Source organism: Protopterus annectens, chromosome 11.part0, assembly GCF_019279795.1.
Source record: "Protopterus annectens isolate FY-2018-M chromosome 11.part0, PAN1.0, whole genome shotgun sequence".
Lineage (NCBI taxonomy): Eukaryota > Metazoa > Chordata > Ceratodontiformes > Protopteridae > Protopterus > Protopterus annectens.
The window spans coordinates 121,319,477-121,336,831 of record NC_056745.1 but is presented as its reverse complement, the minus strand read 5'-3'; the positions used below and the strand labels follow the sequence as shown (position 1 = coordinate 121,336,831).

Below are 17,355 nucleotides of genomic sequence, written 5' to 3'. Positions count from 1 at the left end.
CTGGCTTGGATCAGTCGACGCTGGGTGGTGGCAGAAAGGAGCCAGTCGTCCAGATAAGGAAACACCTGGAATCCCAGGCGTCTCAAGTGAGACGCTACCACTGCCATGCATTTGGTGAAAACCCTGGGGGCTGAGGTCAGACCAAAGGGCAGGGCTCGAAACTGAAAGTGGCTGGCTCCCAGCCGGAAGTGCAAGTGATCCCTGGACGCCCTGGCCATTTTGATGTGGTAGTATGCGTCCTTCAGATCTATTGAGCACATCCAGTCGTCCTTCTGTAAAAATGGAAGGATCGATTGAAGCGTGACCATCCGGAACTTTTCTTTCTTGACGAAGGTATTGAGATTGCTTAGGTCCAGAATTGGCCTCCAGTCCCTTGTCTTTTTTGGAACTAAAAAGAACCTTGAGTAAGTTCCGAATCCTCTTTGGTCCGCTGGGACTGGTTGGATTACTCTTTTTTCTAGCAGCTTTGAAATTTCTATAGCTGCAGGATCTCGCAGATGGGGCGGCACATCTGGGAGTCTTTCTTCGAATTGGGGCAATAGGAAGGGTATTCTGTAGCCTCTGGTAACAACGCTTTTTACCCAATTGTCTGATGTAAGATTTTGCCAGGCCTGAGGGTATAAAGCTAAGCGACCCCCGACTGCCTCCAGAGCAGGACAGTCGGGCCTCCTCTCAAGAGTGCTGGAAAGGTTTCCCAGGGGTTGTATCCCTGTCACCTTGTTTTTGCGGACCCCCTCTGCCGCCAGGGCGGCGTCTTCCACCTCTGCCCCTCCTCTGCCTCTAGAGGGGCATCACCCTGTGTGCCTGGGAAAGAGCCTTGGGGTTTTGAAACCACATTTTTCCACCACGCTGCCCTTTGGGGTACGGTCTGGATGGGGTGGAAAAACGGACTCCGACAGCAGACAGAGTCTTTCCCTCTTGCTCACACCGGGTAAGGGTCTCCTTTACTTTGGGGCCAAAGAGAGTGGCACCATCAAATGGGGCGTTAGTAAAGGAAGACTTGAAGGCTTCCGCAAATGAACATAAGCGCATCCAGGATTGTCTACGAAGAGCAATCGCTGAAGCTGCTGCCCTACTCGATCCTTCGGCGTATGAGATCAGCCTCATGGACGAGTTTGCAATAGATGTAAGGGTATTGAGATGTGCTGTAACCTTTTCTGAAACAGCAGCATCTGTAGTACCCTGGAGGGTATCTCCCAACTCTTTGACTAGATCCCTCTGTAGCCGTGTGAAGTGGGTCAAATAGTTCAGGGATCGCATAGAAAAAGCCGCTGAACTAAAATGCACTTCCCATACCTGTCCATAGTCCTAGAATCTCTGTTAGGCGGATGAACAGATGAGGAAGATTCAGACATCTCCTTTTTCGTGGCCGCTGCCACCACCATAGCGTCTACTGGCACTCCCTTTGTCAGATAAGCCTTATCTTGGGGGGCAGTAATATATTTGTTAGGCTTTCTAGGGACTGGCTCCACCGTGTCAGGCGTCTCCCACGCCCTTCGAGCAATCAGCTCCATCAACTCATCGAAGGGCGGAGTGACCCAGGAGGAGGAAGGGCGAGCACCGAATGCCTTCAGCAAAACTGACTCATCCTCAGAAGGGGGAAGGGATCCTCAGAAGGGGGAAGGGACTGCCAATCACCTCTCTGTTTTAGGATCTCCAGGATGTCAGAAAAGGAGACATCCTCTGAGGGTGACTTTGGGGACCCTTCTGACTCATCCAAGTCAGTGTCCGATGTCAATGATTCTTGTGGAGAATCTAAGTGTCTCCTCTTACACAATCTTTTCCTCGGAACTTCCTCAGGGGGGGGCATCCGAAGAAGCCTCCGAGGAAGAGGGGGCACCCTCCAGGGGTGGCTGAGACACTGGTGCTCGACGCTTAGATGTAGCCGTGGGTGCAGAGGAGGATAACGGTCCTTTATGGGAAGGAGAGGCTGTTTCTGCTGACGTGGTTGTCTGAGTAGACAACACCTTCCTCATGAGGTTGAAGGCCCCTGGGTCCCGAGTCGAGGTATCTCCCGGTTCCGAGGAAATCTGAAGAATACCCGAGACAGGCACCGAAGGCATCGACCCCGAGGACGGAGCCGAGTCGATCCGAGCCGAGGCTCCGAGAGGGAGTGTCGGAACCGAAACGTCGGTCCGACTCTCAGTCCCGGACCTAAGGATGGATCTTCGGCTCCAAGACTCCGGTACCGGTTCCAACGGAGTCGAGGTGAACGGAGCCGACCGAGAAAAAGACGGTTCTGGCACCGAGGACTCCACAATCACCAGATCAGCCTCTCCCAGCTCCGAAGACTGAATAGGCATCGGAGGAGGAACAGGTGGAGATAAGGGAAGGCCTTTGAGTCTCGACACCAACTGGGAGGAGACAGAGATGAGTTTGGATAAGGCCGTATTCTCCATTAATTTCTGCACCACGCGGTCTACATCGGTGTCGGAGAGGGGCCTGGAAGAACGCGTCGAAGGAATCGAAGACGGAGCCGACCTCAACAGTGCCGGGGGAGGGAGCTCCGTCACCGGTTCCAAGACTCTAGGCTCGGAAAATGACAACAGTTCAACACTCGGCCCCGAAGTCTGTGGAACCGGTGATCGAACTTTGACTGAAGAGCTCGGAGCCGATGACCTGGGCTCCGACATCGATTCCTTCGAGGATTTGGATGTCTGGTCTGATGCATCCAGAGCCTCTTGAAAAGCAGGCTTCAAAAGCCCCCTGTCCATAAGTTTCCTGCGCCTGTCATGACCCTTCCACTGAAAGAATGACATATTGAGCAGTCTTCTTGCAGATGGAGAGGGCCAAGACAGTAGACGCAGGAACTATGATTGTCAGTCACAGACATCTTCTGCCCACATTGGCAGCGTTTAAAGCCAGACTTAGCTTTCTCAGACATGTCAAGTTAGGTACAGCAAATAGTGAAATAGCCAGTAATATGTCCAGTCCAGTAAATTTGTCTATTCCAGAAACAATTTTGTCAAATCCAGTAAATTAGTCAAGCCAGTAGTCAATCCAAAGTTAAAGGGGTGGGGTAGGCCCCAGGGGAAAACTCTAATAAAGTATATAAAATTTATATACGGAACCGAGAAACCCTCGATACACTACTCACACACACACACAGTCACTTAAGGAACAACTTTTTTTTTTTTTTTAGAAAAAAAAATAGAAGAAATATAAGAAAATAATTAATCTTAGCTTGAGTTGGCCCGAGCTCATCAAATCTGATGAGCTGCAGCGGCAAACTAGATCTGAGGTAAAGGCAGAGGGGGATTGTGGGAGTTAGGTTGGTCTCGAGCTTCTTCTCGATGCAGAGCTTGCCAAGCGGCCGACACGGAGCCGAGGATCGGCTCCGAACCCAGGTGTAAGAACAAACGGCGAGATTGAACACTCTCACATGTATAGTTGCATAAGTAAACTTACCATAACAGTAGATACTCTAATGATCACTGCTGTAGTAGTCTTAGCTATATGGGCTATGTCCTGCCAAGGATATGCCAGCCAACCAGACTCCAAAGCTTCAGGGCACCTTCCATGCACCCAAAATGTCAGGCAGCTCAAGAAGAGCTGACTAAAAGACAAATTTGGGTGCCGAGCCCGTCAGAGATCTCCTATCACCACAGAGGAGGAGGTTGAGCCCTGAAAGGACAATGCTAGGAAGAACAAAAAATGAATAAAGTACAGTTTTGTACCTACCATAAATGTAGATGTTCGAGTGCTAATACAGCTGCAGTCATAACAGATGGGTTCTCCTGCCGTCAGGCGGGTCCTCGGTCGGCCGAATTCCAAAGTCTAGGTCCGGCGTCGGTTGTCGTCACTTCTTCCCTGACGTCAGTGCGACAGGGGTATAAAATAACCAGCCAACACCATTTTCTTCAGTTTTTCTTGCCCCAGATGTCAGGTGCCCCCAGAAGGAAGGCAATACATAAATTTATATAATAATGCAGTGCAATATAATCAAAAAAATAGAAGTTATGTTCTTACCATAACGTTCCATGTTAGTTGTCTTCTTCTCGCCTTCTTCTTGCTGGATGGGTTCGGAGCCGACCTCGCCCGACTGCCACTCTAAAAGCTCGAGAGTTGGTTCCACCGGCTCGAGGCTTCCCTTATATCCCACAATGCTAGGCGAGAGTTACCTCAGATCTCGTTTGTAAGCTAACCCCAGCTTATAATAGTAACAGAATAACTCTAAACAGAGTCCACCTCTAACAACAGGAAGAAAGAAGGGTGACCTACATCCTGATCCAGGAAATATGCACAACAGCATATGCCTAAGAAAGAGGTGGTAGAAAGAGAGGTCACGATCACAACTCCTCTAGGTCTGTCCAGGCCAGGGGAAGGAGGGTGGACGCAAGAAGAAGGCGAGAAGAAGACAACTAACATGGAACGTTATGGTAAGAACATAACTTCTATATGTTAAGTTGTCTATCTCACCTTCATTCTTGCTGGATGAGAGACCGTCCCTAGCACCTTGTCCCGGGTGGCCTAACGGAACAGACTCCTGAGAACAGTGGAACCAAAATTAGCTCTATGCCTAGAAGCTAAATCCAACTTATAATGAGAAATAAAAGTGTGAGGAGTAGCCCAAGTAGCCGCTGCACAAATGGTGTCAATAGGCAGTCTGTCTTGGAAGGCTAAAGAAGTAGCCAAAGCTCTGGTGGAATGGGCTTTAGGTTTATTAGGCAATTTTTGTTGTCTAATTTCATATACCAGGGAAATCAAAGATGTTAGCCATCTGGATAATGATACCTTTGAAACTGAAAGTCCCTTTCTGCTTTCCGCATAGGAGACAAACAGCTGATCAGATTTTCTGAATTGTTTTGTTCTATCCAAGTAATACCTCAATTGACGATGAACATCCAGGCAGTGTAATTTTTGTACAGACCTATTGGAATACTCTGGAAAAAAGACAGGGAGGTCAATGCTTTGGTTTAGATTTGATGTCGAGACCACCTTAGGCAAAAAGGACGGGTTAGTTCGTAAGGATACTCTGTCCTTATGAAACAAAAGATAAGGAGGACGACAACTGAGTGCTTGAAGCTCTGAAACTCTTCTAGCTGATGTAATAGCTACCAGAAAAAGAGTTTTCCATGATAACAATTTTAAGGAACAGGAAGCTGCAGGTGTAAAAGGGGGAAGAATCAAAGAAGCAAGAACTAAATTTAGGTCCCAAGGAGAAGGAGGATTTCTTATAGGAGGTCTGAGAAGAAAAACTCCTTTCAAAAAGGCTTTGCAGAGTTTGTGGGACATTAGGGCAGATTCAGAAATACCCACATGAAAGTTAGAAATAGCTGCCAATTGAACTTTAAGTGTAGAGGGAGATGAACCTGCATGGAAGAGTTCAGCTAGAAAATCAAGGACTAGTTGGATGGAAGCGGTGAAAGGATCTATGTCCTTTCCTTGTGCCCAACATGAGAAGCGTTTCCACTTACTCAAATAAATCTTTCGAGTGGAAGATTTATGGGAAGCTATCAATATATCTCTAACAGAGTGAGATAATTGAGGAAGCCTGGCTAAGGTTGGAACTGGAGGAACCAAGCAGTGAGGTTCAGAGAGGGAGGAGCGATGAAACTGACCCGACTGATGGATCAAAAGATCTGGAACTAGGTCCAGATTCCACGGTCGCTCCAAGAGAAACGATGTAGAAAGGGGAACCACACTTGTCGAGGCCAGTAAGGAGCAATGAGGATCAAAGAGGCCTTCTGAGCGATAGCTTTCTGAATTACTTGAGAGATCAGTGGGAAAGGAGGAAATGCATACAGAAGTCCCGGGCCAAACTTGGACTAGAGCGTCTCTGCTGGGTTGGCCTGGTAAAGGGAATAGAGTGAAATATTCTCTGCACTTGCTGTTTTGGGGAGTAGCAAAAAGATCGCAGCAAGGCTGACCCCACTTGAGAAATATTTCTCTCACTACAGAGTCTTTCAGAGACCACTCGTGAGGCATGAGAATAGCTCTGCTCAACTTGTCCGCAATATGATTGGACTTCCCGGGGATGTGCGTTGCTATCAGAAAACGCTGAGAAGAAATCGCCCATTGCCACAGTCTGAGTGCTTCTCGACACAGGGGTATGATCTGGTTCCGCCTTGTTTGTTGATGTACCACACTACAGACATATTGTCTGTCTGGATTGCAATTGTTCCCAAGGGAAGAGAGTCTTGAAGGGCTTGCAACGCTAAAAGCACTGCTCTCATCTCCAGAACATTTATGTGCAAGTGGCATTCGTTTGGTTGCCATGTGCCCTGGACTGTCCTGCCCTCTTAATGCCCTCCCACCCGATCAGGGAGGCATCCGTTGTCAGTGTAGCAACCGGAGGAGGTGGAACAAAAGGTCTTCCCGACAGGAGATGGGGGGAAGACATCCACCACATGAGATGCTTTTTGCACGCGTGTGTGACCACAATGGTGTGAGACATTGGAAGTTCCTGGTATCACCATTGAGTAAAAGCATCCACTGAAGGATCCGCATGTGGTATCTGGCTAATGGAAGGAGAGGTATGGCGCTGCCATAATTCCCAACACCTTTAGAACTAACCTGGCTTTGATTCTGTTGTTGTTGAGAAGGAGTGATACCAATTTGTGAATGTCTGATATCCTTTGATGTGTTAGCCTTGCAGACATGTTTATCGTATCTAGATTTGCCTATGTAGGTAATAGTACAAGGCGACAAAACAGACTTTTCGCAATTTATTGAAATACCCAGCTTTTGACAAACGCGAAAAGTGTAATCTCTGGCCATCAGAAGGAGATGCTTGGTGGGAGCTGTGAGGAGCCAGTCGTCCAAATATGGAAACACCTGGAATCCTTGTCGTCTCAGGTGAGAAGCTACCACTGCCATGCATTTGGTAAACACCGGGGCAGTGGTGAGACCAAAGGGCAGGGCCCTGAACTGAAAATGACTGGTTCCCAGCCTGAAGCGGAGGAATCTTCTGGAGCGCCTGTTCATTTTATGTGATAGTACGCATCCCGAAGGTCTATAGAGCACATCCAGTTTCCTTTGCCCAAAAGGGGAAGGATGGATTGCAGCGTGACCATCCGAAATCTTGTTTTCTTGACTGATTTGTTCAAGACACTGAGATCCAATATCGGTCTCCAGTCCCCTGTTTTCTTTGGAACTAAAAAGAACCTTGAGTAGATTCCGGATCCTTGTTGGTCTGCTGGAACTGGCTGAATTGCTCTTTTTGCAAGCAGTTTTGAAATTTCCAAAGCTGCTAGATCCCTTTGAGCGGGTGGAACATCTGGAAGGGATTTTTTTGACTGATTTGGAAAGCGAAGAAAGGGGATAGAATAGCCTTCGGAAATGATGGACTGTACCCATTTGTCTTGAGTCAGGGATAGCCAGGCTTCTGGGTACAGTGACAATCTTCCCCCGACTGCCTCCGAAGATGGGCAGTCGGGCAACACCTCAGGGATGCTGAAAGGGCTTGTCAGGGAAGGCTTCCCGATTGCCCTGGTTCTGCGGACCCCCCCTGCCCCTAGGGCGACGTCTACCATTGTTATTCCCACCTCTGCCTCTGGTGGGAAACGACTCTGTGCGACAGGCGAAGTCCCTTGAGATTGTTTACGGAACCACATCTTTCCATCCTTCTGGCCTTTGGGGTAAGGCCTGGAAGGAGTAGAAAAATGGACTCCGATGGCAGAAAGGGTCTTGCCATCAGTCTCGCATCTAGTCAAGGTTTCTTTCACTTGAGGACCAAAGAGAGATGATCCATCAAGAGGGGAGTTCGTGAAAGACGTCTTGAAAGGGTCCGCAAAATTGCATAGCCGCATCCAGGCGTGCCTACGTAAGGCCACACCTGTCCCTGCGGCTCTGCTCACTCCATCAGCCGCATAAGAAAGAAGGCGCATGGAGGAGTTGGTTATGGAATTAAGGGTAGCCAGCTGCGTGTTCATCTTGTCTTGGAAACCCGCAGCTGTAGGATCCTTTAACATTTCACTCGCTTCCTTGATCAAGTCCCTTTGAAGACGAGTAAAATGGCACAGGTAGTTCAGCGAACGCATGGTAAATGTCGCTGAGGAGAACATCCGCTTCCCGTACCTATCCATGGACCTAGATTCCTTGTTAGGTGGATGGACAGGTACTGAAGGATCAGCTAGTTCCTTCTTTGTGGCAGCAGCTACCACCATAGCATCCACAGAAACTCCTTTTGTTAAAAATTGTTTGTCTGCTGGAGCTGTTATGAACTTAGAGGGTCTCCTGGGAGTGGGGTCCACTGAATCAGGAGCCGTCCATGCCTTCTTAGCAGCCACCTGCATGAGGGGGTCGAAGGGGACACCCAGGAGGTGGAAGGACGAGAGCCAAATGCCTCAAGATACACAGATTCGTCCTCCGAAGGGTTGAGGGCTGGCCAATTTCCCCTCTGTTTCAGGATCTCCAGAATGTCTGCAAATGAGACATCTTCAGAAGGGGAACGGGGGGAACCCTCAGAATCATCCAAATCTGTGTCTGACGTGATGGACTCAGGTGAGTCAATGTGTTTCCTCTTACACTTCCTCTTTCGAGGGGGCTCTTCTGCCAAATCAGGAGAGGCCTCGGAAGAGGATGAAATCCCCACAGGGGGCTCCTGAGGAGCTGGCTCTCTGCGGTCCGGGATGAGGGAGTGAGTCGACTTAGCCCGAGGCACCATAGAGGGAGGGGCGGACGGAGCCGACTGTGGAGTAGAGCCAGGCTCTAACACACTCCGCATGACCTCGAATGCACCCCTGTCAGGCAGAGCCAGAGGTCCCCGCTCCGAGAAGCTAAGAACCTCCCTCGGCACTGACAGTGATGGCTCCGAGGCCGATGTCGGAGCCGAACTCACCAGCGCCAAAGCCCCGAGAGGGAGAGGGGGTCGGACAAGGGTCCGATGCCACTCACCCCTCGAGCCGACGAGGGAAGTCCGGCGCCGAGATTCTTCCAAGGAAGAAAGCGGAGCCGACGGAGCCGAAGACAATTGTATCGGCTCGACGCAATCACAGTCTCGGTTCCGACACCCGGCTCCGAGCACAAGAGAGTCGAAGGAGGAATATGTTGATGAACCGGGGCAGGCATCGACTGATGAGTCGGGCTCTGAAGCATCTGGGCCAGTGCCTCGGACTTAAGTAGTCGACTCACTACCCTCTGAAGGTCATGATCCGACAGCCTCGATGACCTAGAGGAGTGAGACCTTTGGCTCTGTTCAGACAGCAGGGGAGATCCTGGAGCCGAATGAACGGAGCCAAGAGATGGTGACCTGGACCTCTTCCTAGTTGTCGGCTCCGAAGGTCTGGTCGGAGCCGACACGGAACTACTACCTCGGCTCGCCGAGCCGAGGGTGCCACAGAAACTGTGGACTGAGACTTATCGGCTCCAGCCGGAGCCGATGAAGGCAAAGGTTGAGAAACCTTAGGTCTCGGCTCAGTTGCCGGAGCCGAAGACCTAGATGCCTTAGAGGGCTTCCCTGTTGAAACAGACAGGGAATCCTCTGGCTTTAGTAAGCCTCTAAGAATTAATTTATTCTTTCTTTCCTGCAGGACCCTGGGGCTGAAGCCATGGCACACAGCACAGGAGTCCTGCAGGTGCAAAGGCCCCAGACAATAGACACAAGAAGTGTGAGCGTCTGTCAGAGACATTTTCTGACAGCACGCATCACACTTCTTGAATCCGGAGACCTTTGCTTCTTTAGACATTTTTGTCTGAACAGGTGTACACAAACACGCACACAAACACACTAGTTATACCCTGTCAGGTTAATATAATAAAAAGTAGTAGTAGTACTAGTAATTTAAACTACAATAAAACACACACTCCACTAGGGAAGGAAAGGCCTATAGGCCCAAGGGAAGAACCAAAGGTTCTTGGGGAAAGAAAACGGAAATTTTTTTTGGGTAGGGAATAAAAGTTTTCTAACCTACTCTAAACTAAGTAAAAATACTAAATTAAAGGGGTTTTTAAAGACTAATTTCAACAAGAAATAGTACTCACCAGGAACCGGTAGAAACAACCAACCTCGAAGCTGTAGCGGCAAACGAGATCTGAGGTAACTCTCGCCTAGCATTGTGGGATATAAGGGGAGCCTCGAGCCGGTGGAACCAACTCTCGAGCTTTTAGAGTGGCCGAGTCGGAGCCGAGGTCGGCTCCGAACCCATCCAGCAAGAATGAAGGCGAGATAGACAACTTAACATCAGTAGTTGCAAGCAAATACACCATAAATGAATACCCCAATCAAGTTGTATGAGGAGGTGTTAGCCAAGAGGCCTGTCCCAAGAGGGGAAGGAGGGAGGGAAACCTGGACTGCAGCTGTATTAGCACTCAAACATCTACATTTATGGTAGGTACAAAACTGTACTATGTTCATCGTGCATACAGCTGCAGTCATAACAGATGGGTAGAATCCCAAAGCTAAAAAAGGGGTGGTAGGCACTAGGTGGAACTAGGAGGAGCCAGGATGCCCTGCAAGACTGCAGTGGCAAAGCCTGCTCTAGTTTTGGAGTATAATGGTAGGTGGTAGTGCTTGGAGAAGTTATGCACAGAACTCCAAGTGGCTACTTCCAAAATATCTTTGGTAGGAACTCCTCTGAGAAAAGCTGCAGAGGTAGCTGTGGCCCTTGTGGAGTGAGATCTGATGCCTGCAGGCACAGTTTTACCATGAAAAGAGTAACAAAAGCGTATGCAGTGGGCTATCCATTTTGAGATTGTCTGTTTGGAAATTGGCTTCCCTTGAGCTCCTATAGCATAGGACACAAAGAGTTGTTCTGATTTTCTGAAAGGCTTTGTTCTGTCCAAATAATAACATAGCTGTCTGTGGATGTCCAAGGAATGTAGTAATCTCTCCCCTTTGTTTTGAGGATTAGGGTAAAAGGTAGGTAAGTGAATAGCCTGATTCAAAGCTACCCTGGATACCACCTTTGGCATAAAGGACGGATTGGTTCGTAAGGAAACTCTGTCCTGATGGAAAATGATAAAAGGCTGCACAGACATGAGGGCTTGTAGTTCCGATACCCTGCGAGCTGAGGTGATAGCCAGAAGGAAGGCTGTTTTCCAGGACAAATATTGCAAATCTGTTGAGGCAGCTGGCTCAAAAGGAGGCAACGTCAGCTTTTCTAGAATGAAATTGAGGTCCCAAGCAGGTATTGGTTGTTTCCTTGGGGGTTTTATATTCTTAGCCCCTCTGAGGAACTGTCTTAAGAGGGGATGAGAGAATAAAGGAGGATCAGTGTTGTATTCTGCAGAAATGGCTGAGGCATGGATTTTGATGGAGGAGAATGAAAGTCCACTGCTTAGCAGCTCAGCTAGATACTGTAATATTTGAGGTAAATTCAGTATTCCAGGATTCTGGCCCTTTTTCTCATTCCAGGCACAAAATCGCTTCCATTTTGCGGAGTAAGCTTTCCTAGTAGAAGGCCTTCTGGCCTCCAAAATGACATCCTGTACCTCTCCTTGGAGAGTAGGGTCTGTTGTGAAGTTAAGGGATCTTCCATGCGGCCAGATTGAGTGTTTTCAGCTGACTGTGAAGAGTTTTGAAGCTGTGCTGAGTCAGAAGAAAAGGCATTAGAGGTAGGGTCCATGGTGGGGAATGCGTCAGGCTCCTCAGGAGTGGGTACCAGTGCTGTCTTGGCCAGTCTGGAGCAATGAGAATCATCTTTGGTCTGTCTGCTTTGGTTTTTAATAGAACTTTGGGCAGCAGAGGAAGAGGTGGAAAGGCATAAACTGTCATTGTTGTCCAACTGAAAGAGACAGCGTCCACTCTCCAGGCCTGTGGATGAAAAGTCCTTGAGCAGAATTTTGTCAATTGGTGATTTTTGTGGGAGGCAAAGAGATCTATGTCTGGCCTTCCCCATGCTTGAATTATTTCTGTAAAAACTTGAGGGTGCAACTTCCATTCGTGTGGGTCTGTCATATTTTTGCTTAGGTTGTCTGCCAGCGTGTTTTCCTTGCCTGGCAAGTACTGTGCTTGAAGTTCGATTTGTAATTCCAGAGCCATGTTCCAAAGTGACATGGCCAGCCTGCATAGGGTTATGAATAGGTTCCTCCCTGTTTGTTTATGTACCACATTACTGTGGTGTTGTCTGTCCTTATCAATATTTGGCCTGGATGCAGAAGGTCTTTGAAGGCTATAATAGCATTTATTACTGCTAGCATTTCCTTTTGATTGATGTGTAGGTGCTTTTCTTTTTGGGACCATTTGCCCTGAATGCACCGATCTGTCATGTGCGCCCCCCAGGCGTAGTCCGAGGCGTCTGTTGTGATGACTTAATTTGCTTGAGGCTTGCAGAATGGGAGACCTGTGTTTCTTTGGCATGCTTGAGCCCACCGCAGAAATTCCTTTTGAAGACATGGAATCAGTGGTATTATTGTTTCTAAACTGTGGCTGTGTTGAGACCATAGGTTTTTCAGGTACCACTGAAGTTTCCTCATATGCAGCTTTGCACATGGGATTAGTAGGATGCAAGATGCCATGAATCCCAGAGCCTGCAGGATTTTCCTTGCAGTCAGCCTGGTGAAATTTGCTAGTTTTCTGAAGTACTGAGTTAGTTGCCCCTGTTTCTCTGGCGTGAGGTAGGCCATCTAGGTGTTTGTGTCCAAGTTGGCACCCAGGAAAATTATTTTTTGTGAGGGTATTAGCCTTGATTTCTTTTTGTTGACGGTGTACCCCAGAGAATTCAACAACATTATTACAAAAGCCAGAAGTATGTGCTTGCTGTCCGCTTGGATCAGGCAGTCGTCCAAATATGGGTATATTTGTATCCCTTGAAGTCTGCAGTAGGCAATTACTGATGCCAGGCATTGCGTGAATACCCTGGGCGCAGTAGATAAGCCAAAGGGCAATGCAAAGAATTGATAATGGGTTGAACCTGCAAGAAATGTGAGGTATCTTCTGCAATTTTGTCCGATTGGGACATGCAGGTATGCCTCCTTGAGGTCCAGTGTTACCAACCCAGACTCCTTGCCCAACATGGGAAGAAGCTGCTGTAATGTGAGCATCTTGAATTTTGGTACGAGTAAAAATGTGTTTAGGATGGATAGGTCCAAAATAGGTCTCCAATCTTTTCCCTTCCTTGGTACCAGGAATAGTCTGGAATAAAAACCTTGACCTTGTTCTTGTGTAGGTACGTCTTGAATAGCTTTCATGTCCATGAGATCTGAAATTTGTCTTTGTGCCTCTGCCCTTTGATTGTGTGGCAGTTTTGGCATGCCTCTCTTTTGTGGAAGGGTGTGAAAATGGAATCTGTAGCCTCTGTTTATAATGTCCAGGATCCATTTGTCTTTTGTGACAATATGCCAATTTTTTGAAAATAATGCCAGTTTTCCGCCTAAGGGTGCTGCCATTTAAGCCTTGCTTGGCATGCAAAGGGGAAAGTCATTGGGTTTGCTTTCTGAATGGCTGTGAACTATCCTCACCACCTCTTTGTGTAGGAGCTTGCCGTTGTCTGCCTCTAAACGATCCTTGAGCTTGCCCTCTGCCCCTCGGGCGCCTGTATCTACCTCTTTGGGGTCTGTCCGTGGCTGGAAAGGACCAATTTTTGGAAGGCCAATTTCTACTGAAATGTGGAGGTTGTACCTGTAGAAAATCTTTCACTGTTTGCATTGATTTAGCCTTTTCCTCCATTTTCTTTAATACCTCCTCAGCTTTAACACCAAATAATACATCTTTTGTAGAGGGCATCTAGTAATTTAGCTTTGACATGATCTGGTAAGGTTTGCTCCTTGAGCCAGGCATGTCTACGTATGACTGATCCTGTAACAGCAGCTCTACATGTGGCCTCTAGAGCATCAAAACCACATTGCAAGGTATGTTTACCCACTTGTTCTGCACTATGCATCAAATCCTGCAACTCCTTCAAGTCTGGTTGTTCAGGTTGTGACATTTTGCTTCTCAACTGTGATAACAGAAACTGTTGGTACTTTAAAATATGGAACTGGCAGTTTAAAGCCCTCATGGTTAACGTGGCCGAGGTGTATACCTTTTTTCCCCACCTTTCTAAAGCTCTGGAATCTCTCTCTGAAGGTAATGGATTTTTAGCAGTGGAGGCCTTAATTCCCTTGGGGCCCTGTGAGATAGTTTCTGGGTCAGCCGCATAGCTTTTGTATAAGAATTGGTGTGAGTCAGGAACCCGGTAGTACCTGTCAGGCTTGACTGGGGCTGGAGGTAAAGAGTCTCGGTTAAGGCAGGCCTCCGAATACACATCATCTAGTATGTCTAAGACAGGAGGTATAGCCAGTGGCCTGTGCTGAGGGAGCAAGAGAAAATCCCTAAGCCTTTTCTTGGAGTCCGAGTACTCTTGGCCTTCCCAGTGGAAGTGTTCCCTCAAGGTATGCAAGGTTTCCCCAAAAGAGTAATCCTCAGGGGGGGAGACAGAGGGAATGGACTCCTCTGCATCAGAATCTTCAAAAGGGGAGTATGAATGTTCCTGTTCATCAGAGTGCTCTGAAATAATGGAGGCCTGGTCCGAGGAGGGGGATTCTTCCTCCACTCTGGGCCTTTTGTCCGGGGGGGGGGGAGGTTGAGAACCCCTGATAAGAGTAATTAAATCCTCAGCCATTTTAAGCATCTGTTTTTTAGGCATGGGGCCTGGAGAAGGGCCCTGTGTAGCTTGTCTCTTAGAATGCATGGCTGCTTTAGACTTAGTGAAAGCCTTGATGGAAAAAGAAGAGGAAGGCCTGAAGACACCTTGAGAGGAGGTAGACCTGTCTACATTCTGAGTTTCACCGCCTAAAGTGGCTTCGGTATCTGTAGTCGGGGTGTGGGCCGAGGAGCCTGCGACCTCGGGCACAGTAGACACCGCCAATGAAGTGTCGTCTGTAGGCAGGGGCTGCGTAGGCGCCTCGCTGAGAACCGGACAACCTGTAGTCGGCTTTGGCGTGGTGTCGGTCCTTATCTTTGCGTCTTTTAGTCAAAACTGGAGTCGGAGTATCCGACTACATAATGTAGTTAAATTTTTTGCCAAAATAGTGCTGGGCGAACTCCGCCCGACGCTTAATGGTGCGTTTGTTGAATGTAGCACAAAAACGACAGACCGAGACGTCATGGTCTGGGCCTAAGCAAGGAATGCAGAGGGAATGAAAATCCTTATGCGGTATTTGCTTCCCACATGAAATACAATTATTAACTTTGTCTGACATCGGTCTGAGGCAAGAAAAGTTTCAACGGGTACTTAGCTTTCAAGAAGACTTCGGTTGCAAAATTTTCGTAATTTCAGGAGCTGGCCGACCGGCACTTGCGAACTGCTTCTGCTTCGGGCACCGCGCGGCAAGAAAGACTGAAGAAAATGGCGTCGGCTGGTTCTTTTATACCCCTGACGCACTGACGTCAGGGAAGAAGCGACGACAACCGACGCCGGACCTAGACTTTGGAATTCGGCCGACCGAGGACCCGCCTGACGGCAGGAGAACCCATCTGTTATGACTGCAGCTGTATGCACGATGAACATCCACACACTGGTATAAACATACCAAAAAACAAGCAAGATGGAGGGAAAGGCTACTGCAACAGTGATCATTTGAACATCTACTGTTATGGTAAAGTTTACTTATACAACAGTGCTATGTTCATCATATTGATCACTGCTGAGTAGCCTTAGCAATATGGGTAGATTACCCTAGCTTACTACATTTGGGAGTTGGGAGAGAGTCCTGGAGCCCCTGGATAAAGGTCTTTGCAAAGCCTGATCTAGACAAAGAAGGAATCAAGTTTTCAGTGCTTTGTAAAAGTTGCTGCTTCAAGAAAACTTTCAGAAGCCATCCCTTTCCAAAAAGCCATAGCTGAAGCCAAGGTCCTGGTAGAGTGGGCCTTGACCCTGCTTGGAATAGTTTTGTTGTGGTGAGTATAAAAAAATTTAATTGCCTTTGACAACCATTTGGAAATGATCCATTTTGACACAAGTTGTCTCTTCTTACTTTCACAAAAAAAAAATTGATGCAAAGATATGAAATAAGTTGGACAGTTCAGCTTAAAATAAACTCTGTTACCACTTTAGGCATAAAAGAAAGATAAACTCTGAAAGGAACCATGTCCCTGTGAAAAATAAGATAGGGATTACTCACCCTAAGTTTGCAACTCAGATACTTTTCTTGAAGAGATCAGATCAATCAGTAGACATGTTTTCCATGTTAACCTCATGTCAGCCAGGTTAGCTAGTACAAATGGAGAAAGCATTAGCTTCTCCAACACAAAATTAAGATTCCAAGGAGGGGCCACTGGTTTTTCTGGAGGCCTCTTACGCAAAGCCCCTGTGAAAAACTTCTTGACATTAGACTGCATTGGGCTCCATAGGCAGACATGCTGAAATGGCCAACAAATGAACCCCGATAGAGCAGTAAGAAAGGCCACAGGATAGCAACTTAAATATTGTAAAACCAGAGAAGTAGCAGCCCTAAGTGGGTACTGGTTATGATTTGGCACCAACAAGAAAACATTTTCCATTTGACAATATATGATTTTCCAGTATTAGGTTTTCTTTAATCCATTAGTACCTACTGTATGTCCTTAGTAAAGAGGTGTCTAAAATGAATTAAGACTCTAAATCCCTGGCAGTCATTTGAAGCTGACTGGTATTGAGGTGCATCAAGCATCCTTGCACTTGTGTAAGTAGATCCAGTTTGTGAGGAAGTTTGTAGTAACTGCCCATGGCCATTTCCAAAAGAACTAAGAGACCAGCTGATATAATGGTTAAGGTCTTTGCCTCTCAGGTACAAGGTTCATAGATTAGTACTAGGCTAGCTGCTCTTGTGGTCCATTTTAAGCCTAGCCAATTACCCTATGTGAGGATCAAACCCTGCACCTTGTGTCTCCAAGGTAAACACCTTAATCATTATGCCATCCTCCCACCCAAATTCAGGACTTGGCTCTAGGCTCGATCCTAACCTCCAGCCAATGCCTGTATGGTGTTTGCCTGTTCTCCCTGGGTTTCCTCCAACCTCCTAAAACATACTGAGCGTTTCCACCTCAAATTTATCCGTGAGCAGCAACAGAGACTCTGTTGGTGCCCTACAGGGGAAAGAGTTCTACAGATCAATTATTCTGGTTATCAACTGTGGTGTGCAATATCCTCAAGATAACAGAATACAGATCAAAGACTATGAGCAGTGCAAGGGCTAGCAACTTGACAGTGTAAAAAGTGGCTCTAGGTGATTAGATAATGTTGACTAAAGTTGCCAAATGGGCATGGATATTTGCCAGTGATAAGTAGGTTGAGGATCTGGCCTACTCCAACTTACATCAGAGGTCCATGCCAATAGTGGGAGTGCTGTATGTGACCCTTACTGGTCAGTGTGTACCTGTCATAAAGCTCAGGAGCCCTGGAGCAATAAACTACTGACTAGCCAATATCCGGCTGCCCAGCTTGGTTTACCTGGGGTAGCTCTGCTGAGTGAAAGCTGTGCTTAAAACCAGTCAACCTGCCAAACATGAACTAA

At 47.6% G+C, this 17,355-nt stretch overlaps 1 protein-coding gene across 1 annotated transcript in view; it reads right to left on the bottom strand.

The window, feature by feature from the left end:
- LOC122815199 (serine/threonine-protein kinase WNK1-like) overlaps positions 1–17,355 on the bottom strand; it is a 3,137,204-nt gene that overhangs the window by 256,082 nt on the left and 2,863,767 nt on the right. The gene's annotated exons all lie outside the window — the stretch shown is intronic.